This window comes from Mus caroli, chromosome 12 (genome assembly GCF_900094665.2).
Source record: "Mus caroli chromosome 12, CAROLI_EIJ_v1.1, whole genome shotgun sequence".
Taxonomy (NCBI): domain Eukaryota; kingdom Metazoa; phylum Chordata; class Mammalia; order Rodentia; family Muridae; genus Mus; species Mus caroli.
The window spans coordinates 114,373,621-114,393,927 of record NC_034581.1 but is presented as its reverse complement, the minus strand read 5'-3'; the positions used below and the strand labels follow the sequence as shown (position 1 = coordinate 114,393,927).

The 20,307-nt window shown below is 37.7% G+C and overlaps 1 pseudogene; it reads right to left on the bottom strand.

The window, feature by feature from the left end:
- LOC110306652 overlaps positions 1-20,307 on the bottom strand; it is a 62,408-nt pseudogene that overhangs the window by 2,355 nt on the left and 39,746 nt on the right.

The following is a 20,307-nucleotide window of genomic DNA, read 5'->3' as shown; positions in this document are numbered from 1 at the left end:
TCTCCTCTCCTCTCCTCTCCTCTTCTCTTCTCTTCTCTTCTCTTCTCTTCTCTTCTCTTCTCTTCTCTTCTCTTCTCTTCTCTTCTCTTCTCTCTCTCTCTCTCTCTCTCTCTCTCTCTCTCTCTCTTTCTTTCTTTTGCTTTCCCAAGGGGCTGAGCACAATCCTTAAGCCTTGGGGCAGCACCGCGGGTGTTCCTGAGTCCTCACCCTTGAAAGGGGCGCTCTGTTTTGGGAAAGCAGCTTCCTTGGAGAGCTTCCATTTAGGTAGTTGTTGCTTCAGCTTCCCAGCCCTCTTTCTTTCCTGATCACTTCAGCTTTTCCATCAGACTGACTGCTTTCCCCGGGGCCTGGCAGACACTTGGGCGTATGGGACAGAAGGTTCACTGAACAAGCCTAGCCCTTTGGAGATGCCGTCCACCTTCTGAAGTGTTTCTTGAAATGTTTCTGTCTCAACAGACAACTGCTTCTTTGCTTTTGCAGCCCCGCAGACTTCTTGGTGGGCTGACAGTATTGTTCTCAGACTTTAGGGTGACCTGATCCTTCAGGTCAGGTTATGTAGGGGTAGCTGCTGCCAAGTTTCCTGCTTGCAGTTGGGGAATAGAATAGGAAATTTTCTTGAACTTGGCAATAAAGAAACCGTCCACATTGTGAGTGTGAGGGTAGAAGCAAACACAGAATGGAGTGAAAGCACTTTTCTTGGAAGCGGGTAAAACCTTCCTGGCTGAAGTCCAGGCCAGTGGGCACCAGTCGCACATTCCTCTTCTTCAAGGCATAGTCTACCACTCACTCGTTCCCCACTCGTTCTCTTCCACTGTAATAGAAGAGGTGCAGTAGACCAGATAGCCTCCGGTCTTGGAGGCAGCGTTGACTGAGAGGAAGTTCCTTCTGATGGTGGGCACAGCGCTGGATATCCTTCTCATCCTTGTTTGTCTTCACACGTCTTCGTTGGCGATGACTCCTGTGCCACTACAGGAACATCCAGTAGCACTCGATCAAAGCCCCCCTCCCTGCCGCGCCTCCACCTTGGGGATCTGGCACCCATCATAGTGGCTGATGATGGTGTTGGTGACTCCTAACTGGTGCAGGTTGCCCACAACACTCTTAAGCCGCTCTGCATTGGCATCATTGGCAAGGATCACACCTGTGTTCTTCATCAGCTAAGCTATGTAGCTGGTCTTTCCTCCAGGAGCACAGCACATGTCTAAGATCCACTCATGCTCCTGAGATGCCAGGATCATGACAGGTAGCAAACTCAAAGCTCTCTGCAGCATATAGTGTCCAGCAAGGTACTTGGGAGTAGTGCCAATATGCCGCAAGTCCAAACTTTGATCACTTTCCTAATGGATCCAGATTAACCCCATGATTGATCAGAGCTTGAGCAAGGTCTCGGCGACAGGTTTTCAAGGTGTTGTTCGGCGAGGATTCCTCGTTAGCTTCTAAGAATTCTACCAACTCAGACAGAGGGAACAGCTCCATGAGCTTACTTAACAGGAAGTCTCCATAAGAATAGTAAATGGATACTCAGTTGGAGACTGGCCTCCTCATTGAGCCTCCAAACCCCGAAGTACTCCTACTATATCCTGGATCTGCTTGTGATCCAGGTCTGGAGCCTGGGCATCCTGGTCCATCTCCCCAGCAGGGGGCACCACAAAGGCTTCCCTATTTTCTACATTAATCTTCAAATCCCCCTCTACTTTGCCATCCCTTCTGTGATGGGACTCAGAGGAAACACTATCACCTTCATCTTCATCAGTGTCCTCTTCACTCCACTGTCCCCCAGCTTCGGTGTCCTGGGTCTTCTGCTTCAGAGCAGCTCTTTCAATAGGAACAACGTTTCCTCCTCATGCTCCGAGTTAAAGTCAGCTCCATGGTCATCCATCTATCTTCACTACTGTCCTCAGAGCCCCAAAGATACCCCTGGGTCACCACACCATCTTCTTCAGTCTTCCTCCTCATCTCCATCACTGTTTTCAATTGGTGCTGAGCACGTCTCACCTCGAGCCTGAATTGCTCCTTTGGCTAATTCTCCAGGCAATATTTTAATCCCAGGAGATTTATCTGGCTTAGGGACTTCAACAGACCATGCCCTTCTCTTGGCTACCCTCTTGACAGCCTCTTAAAATTCTTATCGCCAGCTACAGGCAAAAATCTGACCAGTTCGGTCTCTGCACCCTTCAGACTGGCTCATGCTTCTCCTTCTTCGTAGGATCCAACTTGTGCCCTATGATAACTGAAGGGTCAGCTTGCCTAGACCTGGTTATGGCAAACCTAGCACCTCCAGCCAAGGCCCGCTCCACGTGCACTTGGGAGAAGAGCCCTGTGATTTAAATTATGGAACTGGGAATACTTTGAAAAAGAGAAAATTACGAGAGCACGTGAGATAAAAAATTTGTTGTGAGAGCATAAAAAATAATCTTAGTCAACACCAACTCCTATATTGTCACTGAGAAGCCAGCCAGCAGGCAGGAAGCCATCATTCTGCACAGGAAGATACTAAAATGAATCATAGGTGGGTTTTCAGTGAATACTTACAGAGTGAATGAGTGTTTATATAGCAGAGGCATCTGGTTCATGAATAAACATTTAGATTAAATGCTATAATAGCTGTAAGTTTTCAGGACACATTGGCTGAATGTATTCTTATTCTATACCTTTAGGCAATGAAGGATTTTACTCTTTCATTTTTAAAATTTGTATCTTCCTCTTCTGACATTTAATATACATATTTTATGGAGTAGTGCCCCTCTCTACTCTATTTTTAAGCATGGAATATTTTGCTGGACAGCTTTAGTCAAATTCAGATTTAATTATTGCATTAGTCCAGCAAGCTATTATAAACAAGGATGCTGAGAATCAAATAAAAAGGTTCAGTGTAACATGCTGTAACCAGATCTTCCATTTCCTACTGGAATTAAAGTATGTGAAGATAAACCAACATTTTAATATATCTTTTCTATCATTAGTTTATAACTTCTACATCAATTTGAACATTGGACTCACTTAACATACCATTCATTTAACGTTAGAGCTTCTGATCCAGTTGATATAGAATGGAATATCAGAGTTGCTGGGCATGTTCCTATATAAATAAATGAAAGATATGTTCCCCATAGCTTCTGAACATTGGTTCCACTGAACTGTTTAAGTAAATTCTAGATATCAGGAGTTACTTTGTAAGACAGATGATAAGGATGAAAGCAAATTGGAGCTACCCACAGTATCTAAGATTAAGAACTAAGTATCTCTATATAGATGTGACAAGTAAGGTAGAGTTAAGCTAGAATTTCCAGGCATTCTGTCAGTAGGCAAATTTGAAGAGTTTTGCAGGCCCCAAGACATAGGAGCTGACCAGATCCCTGGAACCTGGCTGAAGAGGTTTGGTGCCTATGAGACAACACTGGGAAAGTTCACAGAAAAAAAGTGCATACCCAGCTATTCAAGATGAGGACTTGCTGGCCAAGGTCCTCACATGCAGGACAAGACTCTGCTTCTCAGATCTAAATTAAGATTGTCTCGAACTTCCAATTCATTACTTCTATTTAAACTTCTCTAATATACACACAGCACCAAAGACAGGGGACAGGGGAGCTAAGGTTATGACTTCTGAACTCTCTGGCTCTAACTTCTAATTCTACTAATTTCCCCCAACATGTTTTAGATTTGTTACTGTGAGTCCTGAAGTGACCTCAGCACTTTATTTTGTTGTTTAAAAAATAAAAGGAAAGGAAAACAATGGAAATAAAAACATACAGAAATATTTATCTCCAAAATGTGTGAATAGCCCACTTTGCTGAAATTTGAAAATTCAAGTTTTAGTTTAAATTTACTCAATAATAATAACTTGACAATAATCATTAAATCAGTTGCTTCTTGATATGGCCTAAGCTGTTATTTTTTGTTGTTGTTGTTGGGTTGTTTTTTTTCTCCTGTTCCCAGTACAATGCTTGCATATTCTTTCCCCTAGAGCTCATTTTCTAGCTTTATTTGAAGGCAAGGAAAATAAAATATGAAACCCTCTTTTCATGGTTTCAAGTTTCATGCCATGTAACTTATCTGAGTATTCCTAAACAAAAAAGATTGCCACACGTACCAACTACTAGTATTAATATTTATCTTCACTGTGTTCACTGTAGCCCCATCATGGAAAATCTTTATTTCAATGAAAGATGTCATCTGAGGTACATAACTAAAATTATCTGCCCAAGTAGGTATCATTTTGAATTGTTTCTCAGAATTGCTTGATTTCTATGATTTGGCCTCTATGAATAAAATCGAGTGATTGGAGGACTATGGTTCCATCCTCTAAATTCCAGGTGTACTAGAGAACATGTGGATTAAAACAAATTTATTGAATTCCTATTTTGTGATTTATAGGACCAAAGGAACTAATGGCAACAAAATAATTAATTAAATACACATTTAGAAGTTCTAGTTGGTGAGAACTATCTTGTAAAGAGGACAATACAACATTTCTGTTCCTCTGTCTAAAAAGTAGAGGCTACTAAAAGTACAGGTAACCAATTTCTAAAACAACAGTTCTTCCCTTACACCGTTTGTAACCACAATAAGCAATTTCCATTGCTTGTCTGGTCTTCTGCTTTCATTAAGCAAAGGTCTTTGTGGCATGTCACTCATCTCTCATAATCATCTTCTCAATGTGTTCTTAGCTTCTATAGAGGGTCAGAGATGTTAAAGAACTCAATGTTCCATTACCATACCATTTTAAATGATGGAAATAAGTCTTAAATTGATCCAAATAAACTCCAAACCATATGACTTCAATAACTTAATTAGGCAAAATAGTGTAGCAGTTTCTTTTCTTTTTTAAAAATCTGGACTATTGGAATCCATAATTATGTTCAAGGTGCTGACAGTTTCATCATCCTGTTAAAGAATCTTCGGGAGTAGCACAAAGAAAATTATGGAAGTGCATGAAATAATAGATCAGGAATCAGAATAAGTGGATTCTTTTCTTATGTAGGCTGCACCCTAGCTTTGTAAACTGGAATTCAGCCTTTTTCCAAAAAAATAAAAAATAAAAAAGGACAGGAATTAAAATAAAATCAGAGATTTGAAACTGGATTGTTCTTTAGCAAAATTTTCTTAATTTCTTCTTGTCCTTTATTAAATTTTCAATTAGTTTTTTAACTGACAGATGAAACTATGCTGATTAAATGCACCATAGTATTTTGAAGAAACTAAATAAATCTAAGTACATATTATCTATCCAGTGAAATTGGTTTACAAAAATACTTTACTTCTATTTTTACCACTTTGCAAGAATAGTGTATGATGCTAGGTATAGTCACTATGTGGCAAAATATATTTCCAGATATTTCTCCTGCTTAACTGAGAAACCTCCATCTTTATCCTTTCTAAAGCGTTCATGAATTTAGCAAGTGATGGGCTTGCATCTTTACCAACGAGTTTCTAACATCTTCCACTTAACTATGCAATATTTTCTACCCTAGGCCTTGGGGTATTAGACTTTGTTACTTCTGAGCTAGATTCTAGTATGTTCTAACCCCTCTATTAGGTCTGACAGCATACTTGATTATGCTATGAGTATCCTATTGTCAGAAGGTCCAAGAAGAGATAACAGTGGAATAAATGGATTGTTCAATTTCAAATTGCCTTATAAGCAACACTAATGCATTTTCATATTTTGAAAGGCTATAAAAAGACAAAATACTATTAACTATGTAATTATAAAAAATCTAAATGAAGCCTGGAAGTGGTGGCACTTGCCTTTAGTCCCATCACTCAGAAAGTAAAAGCAGGCATACTTCTATAGACAAGGCCAGCCTGGCCTATAGAACTCTCAAGAGAATTCTACCACAGACAGTCAAACTATACAGATAAATCCTGCAGTGGAAATTTTTGGTTTCTTTGGAAAGTCAGTTATATCAAATGATGTTTTGCTGGGGCACAGAGGTGAAAGGATGTTTTGCTAAAGCAGACATGTGAAAGGATACATAATGCTTTGAAGGAATATAAATATGACCCCACAGACAGTGGAAGCTTTAGTATTGGTTCACTTTGCTCTGCCTTCACTATTCTTCACTGATGGCATGCATGTATTGATTCACCTTACATTGCTTTGCTGAGCTTTGCTGGCTGTGACTTGAGAGAGAGAAACTTGTCAAAGCACTTCTCATGAGTTTCCTGTGGCTTCTTGCACTTCAGCAGACTTGGGCCAAATAGTAGAGTCTTGCTGCTTCTGGATGGAATTGTCATTGCTGATTCATGAGTGGTGATTACTGAATGGGTTGACTACCACTGCTAATTCATGTTGGTGTTTTGCTAGAGGACTGGACTGACGATATCCAGACAACAAAGATTGGACTCACTTTCAAAGAACTATTTTTAAACAGATTCATTTCCCCCATGTCCTCATAACTTTTCTTTTCCACTACCTTTGGAGGGTGGTGGGCTAAAGTGGAGGTTGAACCCTTATTAAAGTAGGTAGAGAAAAATTCAGAACTACAAAACCCTATCTCAAAAACAAACAAGTGAGCAAACAACAGCAGCAACAACAAAAAACTAAATATTTCCAAAACATCTCTTCTGTTTTGACTTGACTTATATGTGAAAGACAAGATGACCAGTTTGTTTCATTGATGTCTTCAAACTCTTACTAAAGAATTATGTTTAAAATAAGAATGTTTTATAAAAAAGACAAGAGAATGTATCTAGTACTACAACATAGAGATGTAAAATGAAAAATCTAGTCATCCAGTCATCCAATAATTTCTTTGCAGAATGCCAAATATCTGGAGGCTTGAAAAGACGTGGCAATTACAAAAATATTTTATTCTTTTATCTGCATGCTTGTTTTACTGCAGTAATTTCCTAATTTGGCATAGTGTCAACCCTTAAGACAGGGTTGAGAGGGCTGGGGAATGGTGGAAAAAAGTTTGTTTTTATTTTTGATTTTTCTACAAAGTACTACATAAGATATTATTGTTTGAATTTTTAAAAAGAGCATTGGTTTGCCCAAAGGCATTTATGTCGTATATAATTCATATCACACACTCTTGAGTAATGAAGCTTTCAGTTTTGCCTTCTGTATTTTTATAGTGATAAATGCAGTCCAAAGAACAGAAGAGCTAGAGTTGCAACATGGGACTCATGCTCTTGAGCTGGCATTACACTGCTATTAATCTAGTTTTGGTGGTGGATGCAGACTATATACATTAAAGATATGGGAAGAAGAAATAAATGTCAGATTATTTTACAGTCTTCAGGATTGGTAAAGTTTCATATCACTTTTCTAAAGTGGCAGATATCTAGAAAACCAAAAATAATCTAGTCTTCCGGCTAAGTGCAAACATCTATAGGTGTATTTTTCATTTCTTATTGGTTATTTTATTTAATTATATTTCAAATGTTATCCCTCTTTTCAGTTTTTCCTCCAAAAACTCTCTATCCTACCCCACCCCATTCTATGAGCATGCTCACCCACCCACTGACTCTGGCCTCATTGCACTAGTATTCTCCTATACTGGGCCATCAAGTCTTTACAAGACCAAGGGCCTCCCCTCCCATTAATGCTAGATAAGGCCATCCTCTGCTACATATGAAGCTGGTGCCATGGGTCCCTCCATGTGTATTCTTTGGTTGGAGGTTTAGTTCCTGGGAGCTCTCAGGGGGCTGGATGGTTGATATTGTTGTTCTTCCTATGGGGTTGGAAATCCCCTCAGCTCCTTCAGTCCTTCCTCTAACTCCTCTATTATGGTCCCCATGCTCAGTCCAATGGTTGGCTGCAAGCATCCACATCTGTATCAGTAAGGCTCTGGCAGAGCCTCTCAGGAGGCATCCATATCAGGCTCCTGTCAGCAAGCAATAGTGACTGGGTTTGGTGACTTCATATGGGATGAATCCTCAGGTGGGGAAGTCTCTGAATGGCTTTTCCTTCAGTCTCTGTTCTACTCTTTGTCTCTGTATTTCCTTTAGACAGAAGCAATTCTTGGTTAAAATTTGGAGAAGAATGTTTGGCCCCATCCATCAACAGGAGGTCATGCCAAACCTTTAGATATGGTTTCTACAGGTTCTCTGTCCCCATTGTTGGATATTTCAGCTAATGCTATCTCCTTTGGTTCCTGTGAGCCTCTTGCTTTCCTGGCATCTGGAACTTTCTGGTTGCTAACCCCAGTTCCTCATCCCCCATTGCTACATAGCTGTTCAATTTCCTGATCTCCCAGGTCACCTCCCATACCTGATCCTGCCCTCCTTTTCTCCTACCCCCCTTTCTTCCTCCCAAGTCCCTCCTAGTCTCCACATCCAGTGATTATTTTGTTCCCCCTTCTAAGTAGGACTGAAGCATCCACACTTTGGTCTTCCTTCTTGAACTTTATATGATATGTGAATTGTATCATGGGTTTTCTGATCTTTTTCCTAATACCCACTTATGAGTATATACCATGTGTGTTCTTTTGTTACTGGGTTACCTCACTCAGGATGATATTTTTAGTACCATTCATCTGCCTGGGAATTACATGAATTCATTATTTATAATAGGTGAATAGTACTCCATTGTGTAAATGTACCACATTTTCTGTATCCATTCCTCTGTTGAGGGACACCTGGGTTGTTTCCAGCTTCTGGCTATTATAAATAAGGCTGCTATGAACATAGTGGAGCATGTGTCCTTGTTACATGTTGGAGAATCTTCTGGATATGTGCCCAGGAGTGGTATAGCTGGGTCCTCAGATAATACTATGTTCAATTTTGTGAGGGACCACCAGACTGATTTCCAAGATGGTTGTATCAGCTTGCAATCCCACCAGCAATGGAACAGTGTTCCTCTTTCTCCACAACCTCCCCAGCATCTGCTGTCACCTGAGTTTTTGATCTTAGCCATTCTGATTGGTATGAAGTAGAATCTCAGGGTTGTTTTGATTTGCATTTCCCTGATGACTAAGGATGTTGAACATTTCTTTAGGTGCTTCTCAGACATTCGAGATTCCTCAGTTGAGAATTCTTTGCTTAGCTCTGTACCTCATTTTTTAAATAAAGTTATTTGGTTCTCTGGAGTCTATCTTCTTGAGTTCTTTATATAGCTCACATTTTGTAAGATAAAAATTGCAGTCAAATTTGAATTCCAGGTTAGATTCCAGGTTAGATTCCTGATTAACCTGGTAACTGTTGTTTTCAGGGTCCAAAGCACACCATGGTTGTTATTCTAGCACAATTTTGGCAGACATCAATTAGTAGAAGGACAGCCCAGAGTAAAAGAGGTGAAGTTTCTGTCTCAAATCTCCATTTATCAGGGTTCAGTGAAGGCCTCTAGTGGGATATGGGGTTAAAAATGCGACATGAGCAAAATACGTCTGCATTAGGCAGTATCTTCACCGTATGAAGTGATCCTTTCTCCTCTTCTCTGGCAAAAACTATGCATTGGACTTTGATCTCTTGTAGGTAGTCAAGCAAGACTCAATGAAAAACACATTCAGCAAGAAGGACCAACAAAGAGGACCAAGGGACTAGTTCAAATGAATTCTTGTTCCCAGGAATCTGAGCCAGCAAGTTTTGCCCATACTTAGAACACATTTCTTGATATTCAATGCCAGGTAAACCACTTAATGTAATTTTCCTTTTTAGAGAAAATAATAAAATCTCTTTAGGAGAATGAAACTCACAATAACACACAGAAAATTTACCCAAGAATTTTGTACTGCAATTTTGTGGAAATTAAGCAAGTTTCATTAACCAGTCTTTATTATCATGTTAATTAAAAAATACAAACTGCACACCTGATATATTAGAAAACAAGAAAACAAGCTGAAATATTATACATACCTTGAAAGGCCTTCTATTATTTCAGATCTTAAATAGTCAAAAATAATGTATTGAAAAATTGTTTTCAACTTTGATTCAGTTTTACTTGAGACATGCAAAACCTATAAGCCATCCATTATGCTAAATCATTTCTTTTAAAAAAAATCCTCTCATTTTAAAATGAGAGGATATCTTCATACTTTGCAAGTAGATTTTATTTAATAAGATGTTTAATGAATTGCAGCTTAAGAGTACCCAACAGAGATTGATGAGGAAAATGCCAGTATAATCAGTATGGACTACCTGTAACTAATTCCTAAATCTTCTGCATTAATAACTAAGTCAACAGCTTGCATAAAATTAAGCTACTATCTAACAGGGGAGGTGTTAGAAAATGTGATTAGATTTGGTTTACTTATCACCTGGCTTAGACTGCCATAGCAAAATGCCCTAGGCTTATGAGTACCTTCAACAAATGCCCTGTTTTGATCACTTCAGAAGCTTGAGATCAGGGTTCTTACAAGGAAAAGGTTCTCTTTCTGGTTTAAACATCACTGTTTCTTGTGCATGTATTCATACCATGTGTACTTGTACATGCGTGCGAACATGGGTGAGTGTGCATGTGCCTGTGTGTGAGTGCATGTGTGTGTGTTGAAGTGAAAGAAACTCAAAAATGCATTTGTTCACCAACACAATTAAATATTTGAGTAGGACCCTCAAGAATAAATGAAATGTTAAGGTTTTAATAATACATTTGCAAAGATTTTTTTCTCTCAAACTATGGACTCATTTTGCTTTATAACCGACATCACTCTGCTACACAGAGTATAATTCAAGCCAACAGTGAAGTCTAAAGCAATGCTACAAATATTTTTTTTATGTTTTCTTCCCATTAAAATTCCCTGCACTATGGTTTCCTAAAAAGTTTTAAGACTATCGAAATCTATCTTCAGCACAAATTTCAGTAGCAAAAATAAATGAGTAAAAAAACTGGACTCAGCAGATATCTGCAAAATATTCCACCCAAACACCAAAGAATGAATGTTCTATTCAGCAGCATGTAGAAGTTTTTCTAAGCTAGACCATATTCTGGGACACAAAACAAACCTTTACAAATTTTAAAAGATTGAAATAAGTCTTTGTTATCCTATTTGACCACCGTGAAATAAAACTTAAAATTAACAACAAAGAAACCTTTAGTAAATGCACAAACTCATGGAGAATAAACAATTCACTACTGAATGATAAATGGATCAAAGAAGAAATCAATAATCAAATAAGAAAACAATCCTGGAACTAAATGAAAATAAAAGGACAACACAACAAAATTCTGGGACACATAGAAAGCAGTTCTATAAGGGAATGTATAACTCTAGGTGCCTACATTAAAAAATCAGAAACAGCACAATTAATTAGCTTAGTAATACAGATCAAAAAGTTGGAAAAGAAGAACCAACCAAATCCAAAGTCAGTCAATGGCAAGAAATATCTAAAGATCAGAACAGAAACCAGTGAAACATAACCAGTAAAAACAATACAAAAACTTAGCAAATTTAGGAGCTAGTTCTTTAAGAAAATAAAAGATATTGACAAGCCATTGCCCTAACTAACCAATGAAAGAAAAGAAAGAGAAGACTCAGATTCACAGAAACAGAAACTCACATGGAAACATAACAACAGACACACAGAATATTATAAAGGAATATATTTTTAATTATTTTTATTAGATATTTTATTATTTACATTTCAAATGTTATCCCTGTCCTTGTTTCCCTTCTGAAAACCCCCATCACATCCCCTCTTCCTCTGCTCACTAACACACCCACTCCCAATTCCCTGTCCTGGCATCCCCTTACACTAGGCCATCCAGCCTTCACAGGATCAAGGCCCTCTCCTCTCAATGATGTCCAATAAGGCCATCCACTGCTGTATATGTGGCTGGAGCCATGGGTCTCTCCATGTGTGCTCTTTGGTTGGTGGTTTAGTCCCTGGGAGCTTTGGGGGTACTGTTTAGTTCGTATTGCTGTTCTTCTTTTGGGGCTGCCAATCCCTTCAGCTCCTTGGGTACTTTCTCTAGCTCCTCCATTGTGGACCCTGTGCTCAGTCCAATGGTTGGCTGAGAGCATCCATCTCTGTATTTGTCAGGCACTGGCAAAGCCTCTTAAAAGACAGCTATAACAGGCTCCTATCAGCAAGCACTTGTTGGCATCCACAGTAGTGTCTGGGTTTGGTAACTGTATATGTGATGGATCCCCAGGTGGGGCAGTCTCTGGATGGCCTTTCCTTCAGTCTCAGTTCCACACTTTGTCTCTGTTTCTCTTCCTATGTATATTTTGTTCACCCTTCTAAGAAGGACTGAAGTATCCACACTTTGCTCTTCCTTCATCTTGAGCTTCATGTGTTCTGTGAATTGTATTAAGGGTATTCTGACCTTCTAGGCTAATATCCAGTTATCAGTAAGTGCATACCATGTGTGTTCTTTTGTGATTGGGTTACCTCACTCAGGATGATTTTTTTTCACCCAGGATGGGTTTTTCACTCAGGATGATCTATTTGCCTGGGAATTTCATGAATTCATTGTTTATAATAGTTGAGTAATTCTCTATTATGTAAATGTACCACATTTTCTGTATCCATTCCTCTGTTGAGGGATATCTGGATTATTTCCAGCTTCTGGATATTATAAATAAGGCTGCTATGAACATAGTGACATAGTGGAGCATGTGTCCCTGTTACATGTTGGAGCACCTTTGGGATATGTGCCCAGGAGTGGTATAGCTGAGTCCTCAGGTAGTACTACATTCAATTTTCCAAGGAACTGCCAGGCTGATTTCTAGAGTAGTTATATCAGCTTGCAATCCCACCAGCAAATGAGGAGTGTTCCTCTTTTTCCACATCTTTGCCAGCATCTGCTGTCACCCTAGTTTTTGATCTTAGCCACTCTGACTGGTGTGAAGTGGAATCTCAGGGTTGTTTTGATTTGCATTTCTCTGACGACTAGGACACAACATCCTTCATAATAGTCACAAATAATATAAAATACCTTGGTGTGACTCTAACTAACCAAGTGAAAGATCTGTATGACAAGAACTTCAAGTCTCTGAAGAAAGAAATCAAAGAAGATCTCAGAAGATGGAAAGATGCTCCATCTCCAATGCTCATGGATTGGCAGGATTAATATAGTAAAAATGACCATCTTGCTGAAAGCTATCTACAGATTCAATACAATCCCCATCAAAATTCCATAGAGTTAGAAAGAATAATTTCCAAATTCATATGTAATAACAAAAAACCCAGGATAGCGAAAACTATTCTCAACAATAAAAGAAATTCTGGCAGAATTACCATCCCTGACCTCAAGCTGTACTACAAAGCAATCATGATAAAAAATGCATGGTATTGGTACAGTGACAGGCAGGTAGATCAATGGAATAGAATTGAAGATTCAGAAATGAACCCACATACCTATGGTCACTTGATGTTTGATTGGAGCTAAAACTGTCCAGTGGAAAAAAAGACAGCATTTTCAACAAATAGTGCTGGTTCAACTGGCAGTTAGCTTATAGAAGAATGCAAATCAATTCATTCTTATCTCCTTGTACAAAGCTCAAGTCCAAGTAGATCAAGGACCTCCACATAAAACCAGAGACACTGAAACTAATAAAATAGAAAGTGGGGAAGAGCCTTGAGCACATGGGCACAGGGGAAAAATTCCTGAACAGAACACTAATAGCTTATGCTCTAAGATCAAGAATTGACAAGTGGAACCTGGTAAAATTGCAAAGCTTCTGTAAGGCAAAGGACACTGTCAATAGGACAAAACGGCAACCAACAGATTGAGAAAATGTCTTTACCAATCCTATATCTGATAGAGGGCTAATATCCAATATGTACGAAGAACTCAAGAAGTTAGACTCCAGAGAACCAAATAACCCTATTAAAACTGGCATATAGAGCTCAACAGAGAATTCCTAACTCAGGAAAACCGAATGGCTGAGAAGCACCTAAGGAATATTTTTAAAAGTTGTACTCCATTAAGCTTTAGAAATTAAAATAAAGGGAGACATTTCTAGATTCAGACTAACTACAAAATTAAACCCATAACACAATAGTCTAGGCAGAACTTTAACAAATGAGATTCAGTTAGTAGTAGCACTACCAACCAAATCAACACAAAACAAAAGTGCAGGGGACAGGTAGATTCACTGCATAATTCTACCAGCCATTCAAATATCTATATACAATTCCTCATAAACCATTTTTAAAAAGAGAAAGAAAAAAACAAAAGGAGCATCCCATGTTCTTCTTCTTTAACATCCCAGCCAGATAAAGATGGGAGAGAGAGGAGGAGGAAGAGGAAGAGGAGAAAGAGAGGGGAGGAAAGGAAAGGGAAAAGGAAAAGGAAATGGAAAAGGGAAACGGAAATGGAAACGGAAACAGAAACGGAAAGGGTAAAACAAAGACTCCAGACCAATAAGTCTGATGAATAAAAACCAAATTACTCAATAAAATATTTGCCAACTGAAAATACAGACAGATACCATAATTAAGTTGGCCTTATCCCCTAAACTCGGAGATTAGTCAATAAATGGATTAAAGATAAAAATCACTTGATAATCTCAATGGATATAGAAAAAGCCTTTGACAAATTCCCACATGCCCTCCAGATTAAAAAAAAGTCCTACATACTATAGGTCAAAAGGGAACATACTTCAATATAATAAAAGCTTTAAATGAGAAATCCACAGCCAACATCATCCTAAAAGGAGAAGAGCTTGAAGCAAGCCACTGAGGTCAGGAATGAGACAGAGATGTCCACTATTCCCACTTCTTTTGATATTATGTTTGAAGTACTAGCAGGAACAATCAGTCAAATTAAAGGTATACAAATAGGAAAAGCAGGAATCAAGAATTATCATCAGACAATATAATGTGATACATTAGATTCCAAAAATTCTACCAGAAAACAAATCCTGTAATGTGGCCAAGGCACAGATCAACTTGCACAAATCAATAACACCTCACCAACAAATATATGCAGAAGATCATGAACACATTCCCATTTACAACCACACGAATGTGTTGGGGGAAAGGTACCTTAGTCAGTGTTCTATTGCTGTGAAAAGACATTGTGACCATGGCAACCCATATTTTTAAAAAAGCACTTAATTGGGTCTTTCTTACGAGTTTCAAAGGTTTAGTCTATTATCCTCGTGGTAGGAAGCATGCCTGCACACAGACATGGTAGTTAAGATATTTGTATCTGAAGGCAGCAGCAAGAGATGCTGGGCTTGGAATGGGCTTTATGAAATCTCAAAGCCAACATTCAGTGGCATGCTTCTTCCAATAAGGCCACACCTCCTAATCCTTTCAAATAGTGCAGCTCCCACTCCCTGCTGACCAAGTATTCAAAGCTATGAGCCTATGGAAGCCATTCTCATTCAAACCACCAAAGGAAGTGAAGAACATCACAATAAAATCTTTGAAAAACTGAAGAAAAACATGAAGAAGACAATAGAAAATAGACATTTCATATTCATGAATTGGTAGAATTAATATTGTGAAAATGGCTTTATCTCATTCTTTCCAGAAATAGAAAAAAAAATGCTCTAAAGTTTATATGAAACCTCAAAAGAACCAAGATAGCCAAAACAATCCTGAACTAAAAGAACTTTGTTGCAGGGGTTACAATTACAGGTCTTAAACTATATTATAGAGCCATATTAATAAAAACAATATGGTACTGGCACAAAAGCAGACGTAAATGTCAGAGGAACAAAATTAAAATCACAAACATGAGTACACATAACTTTAGCAGCTTTATATTTGCAAAATGTGCCAAATAATATGCTGTAGAAAAGAAAGCATCTTCAATAAATGGTACTGGGAAACTGCATGGCCACACCCTGCACAAAAAATCTTAACTCCAAATTTATCAAAAACCAAATGTGAAATCTGAAACATTGAAACTGCTAGAGAAAAAGATTGGCAGTATCTTACATAATACAGGTGTAGAAAAGACCAGCACCTGACAACTGAAATTTCTTTAAACCAAAAAGCTTCTATACATATAAAGAAATAACCAACTGGATGAAGGGGAAGCACACAGAAGGGGAGAGAATTTTTACTACCTCAACATGTGACAGGGTTGATATCTAGAATATATAAAGAACTTATAACACAAAAAGTTGAAAAAAACAAATGAGTCATTTGAAGAGTGGGCCTGGAACCCACATGATATCCATCCTACTCCAGTCAGAATGATAACAAAAATCAACAAAAGAGCTGACAATAAATGCTGGAGAGGATATGGCAAAAAAAGAAACTCTCATTAACTGTCGATTGAATTACAAACTCGTGAGACACTACAGAAATCAGAATGAAGAATTCTCAAAACACTAAAAGTAAAAACAGTATATGAGCCAACTATACTGCTAGTTGTCATGAGCCCAAAAGACTCAACATCCTATTCCACACACACACACTTGTTCAGCCATGTTCATTGCTGTTCTATTCATAATAGGTAGGAAAAATAAAACACTTAAACATCCTCCAACAATGACTGTATAAAGAAAATGTGATACATATATACTGTGGAATTTTACTCAACTATTAAAAAAAAAATGAAATCTTGAATTTTCTAGGTAAATGGGTGAACCAAGAAAAGATCGGATAGTATCAAATGATGTAACCCAGATACAAAAAAATAAACTTTGCATGTGCTTTCTCACTGGGGTTGTTAGCTTCAAATCTTCAGAAGTGTATGTATATCTTGTTGTAACAGCAGAAAGCAGGAATATAAATAGGGATCATTTGTGAGGTAGTGGTTAAGGGATAAATAGGCAAGGAAATAAATGATCTGATTAAGGAAACAGAAAATTAGTGGATGATTTTTAGAGAGGGACCAGGGACATAACTACAGAAGAAAGATAAAATAACAATAAGGATATCTTTCAAAGCCATAAGAAATCATACTATGAACTATATCTTTAAAATTCTAAAATACATGTAATTCTATGTATAAATATACATATATAGTTTAAATAAACTTTTCTCATCCATATTGTCAATGCTTCCTCAAAGAGCCAAACACCACCTAACGAAAACTACAATACCAGACATAAGAAACCTTCTTATGAATTGTTGGCCAGGGCTCTCCAAGATACTCCAGAAACATACAGCTTATTTCTAGTGCCCTTGATTGTTCCCAGAATTGGAAAGTAAGTCCCTATTGTTGAAGATACCATGTACCCCAGAAACAGGTCCTAGAGTTCCCTGAGCTGGGACTGACCTAAATGCTTACTCACTGAGAATAACCTTTATGGTACCAAAAGGCACCATGCAAGCCACCAGTGAGGGAAACAATCAACAGCCCTACCTAGCTATGACACCAATGAATGACATCAATGACCATCATGGCATGATAATCTAGGTTTCTATAGTGGCACACACACTTGGCACTAACTAACAGCTCCCTAATTGAACTTAAAGCCCACTCAGCATAAGGGAAATCATGCCTAGTACTGGAAACCTAGTCAAATGATCAGTGCTAGTGAAGTCGTGGATCTTGGAAGATAAACTACAATCCCCATTTTACTAAATCAACAATTTGTCTTTACTACCCAATATGTGTAATATTCACCTCACTATTCATTAAGGAATCCTCTCTTTGTAAGAGACAGAGGCCATTACAAACAAACAAACAAACAAACAAAGCAAAACCTACCACCAATCAATATGCTCTTCTGGAGCCCAGACTCGATGTATATGTCTACAAAAGACTCCTGCACCTAAGGCACAGGAAATATTGCAGAAGAGGGAGTGGAAAGATTATAAGAGGCAGAGGATCAGGGCCTTTGCTGTGAGATTAAGTCTCATGCTAATGTCAGAAGGTTATAGCCACATAAAGTCTCACCAATTGGCTGCCCCAATGTGAGTTGAAGAAGGATGCCAATGAACATGTCTATTGGGTATTTAATACCAAATGGTCAGCTCTGAAAACATACATAAAAGTAACACCATTCAAACTGAGCAGGCTATATTTAGGAATATATGTATATGTACAAATACACATATGCATACAAAGTAGTGAAAAAGAGGCCATGAGTTTGAAAAGGACCAAGGGTGGATATATTGGGAGATTTGGTGAGAGGAAAGAGAAGGAAAAATTATACAATTATATCCTAATATTAAAAAAACGAAAGAAAAAAGAATTCTTTTTAACTTACAGTAATTTAGCAATATTTTGTTGTAGAAAATACTGATTTGCAACTGTAAAAAGAAGCTTTTGTACACAAATGGTAGTAGTATACTTAAATAACCATACATAGAACAAGCAAACAAAATATCCTAGCCCAGCCCCATCCTGTGCTAAAATTAGTAAGAGTATTTGCTCTGGTCCTAAACCCCAAACCTGGAACAATGAAACTTCTAGAAGAAGGTATAACTGAACAATCTCAGTACCATTGAGTTTAGCACAATTTCTTAAATATAATATAAAGGTTGTGATTACCAAAAAGCCAGCCAATCACACACACACACACACACACACACACACACACACACACTCAGAGAGGGGAGGAGAGAGAGAGAGAGAGAGAGTTGTTCTGTGTCTAAAACTGAAAAAAAAAATCAAGCCTCAAAAATAAGAACTGGCCAAATATTTTAATAAACCTACACCAAAGAAAAGGTGTAGAAATCAAATAATTCTGATGAAGAAATGTATCTCAATAATATACCCCTATAGATATTCAATAAGAAGATCTCAGTAGGATAGGACTACACAGGTCACAAGCATCTATGCTGTGAGGTCAATGAACACCTGAAAAACTGTTAAGTTGCTGTGGGGATGAGAACTGGTAGATTTAGAAAAGTTTAGCAATTCCACAAATTGTTAAATATATCTAAGTATGTGACATAGGCACACTACTGCCAGGCATTTGCAAAAAGGAAACAAAATCTGATGTCTGCACAAAAGTTTCTAAAAGTTAAATTTGTAATGGCCAAAAAGAGTAAATAAAGTAAAATGCCAATTAATAAGCAAATTGTGGTATATTTAGACAATGGAACACTATTCAACAATTAGAAGGAAAAAGGTAATTGTTTACAATTATCATAAAATATCTTAAAATAATTACGAATATAATAAGCCAGAATACCTTCAAAATGTAGGCTACATATGTATTCACTTATACAAAATGCTAGGAAATACAAACTAACCTATAGTGGCAGAAAAGACCTAATTGTTGCTTGGGAATGGGAGCTATAAAGAAAGGTAAGAGAGAAAGTTCTAAGGATAGTGGATAGAAATTGTGTTGATTATGTGTGTTATCTATGCAACACTTGGCAAGAAGAATATTCCAAGTACATGCAGCTAATAGGCACATTACCTCAGTAAAATTACAGGTGGAATACAAACAACATGTAGACATAGAAATAAAAGTAGTGGCTATCCTACTGAGGGTGGGTAATCAAGAGAGAAGAGAGCTTTTTAGGCGTGTGAGAAGGCCTTATTGACTGAATGTCCAAAGTGAATACATGTGTTGTCTTTCTGAAACTGATATAGCTCCCACATAGGCTATACACAGTTTTCTACATGAGTGTTACCCTCTTTTAAACACTGTCAAGAAAATAAATATAAATAAAACACGTGCTTTTCAGTGTAGTCATGACTAATTTGAATCACACCAAGTAGCTTTTTATATGAATAATAGGTGAGGTGAGGTGAGGAAGCACGGAGAGCTGACATTTCAACCTCACTTCATTGAGACAACACAACAGCTTCTAAATTCTCAACCAGCAGGATCTCTCATTTTATTACTAAGTGTCTATCAGAAATATCGTTTGTTCTTTTATCTTCTTTCCCCAAATACATTATTTCTAAAAATGGATTTTCTAAGTCTTCAGAAGCATGTCAAAGAGTTATATGATAAAAGCACTCTATGAACAAGAATGTTTTGGAAAATTCTTCTTAAACAAAGTTAAAAGGTTTTTCTTTCAAAACTAATTATATATGAGATTTTAATGTGTTAAAATTTGCTATAAATTTCTCTCTGTCTGTCTGTCTCTGTCTCTGTCTCTGTCTCTGTCTCTCTCTGTCTCTCTGTCTCTCTCTCTCTCTCTCTCTCTCTCTCTATATATATATATATATATATATATATATATATATATATATATATATGAATGAATTAGATCCTATAGTCTGATTCTGCTATTTTTCTGATCTTTCATACAAAGGTAATAAAATTGTTGATTGTGAGGATACAATGGCAAACACCTGGGAAGTATTTCAAACAATCCCTGCTGCATAATGAGCGTTAAAAGAATTAACTTGGTCTTATTTAGAAAACCTGCTTAAGCAAGAACCTTGTTGGAGATCATATTTCATTACTGCTCTCAACAGGAATATAGTTTACAAAAAAAAAAAAAAAAGATAAGAGCCGGGCGTGGTGGTGCACGCCTTTAATCCCAGCACTCGGGAGGCAGAGGCAGGCGGATTTCTGAGTTCGAGGCCAGCCTGGTCTACAA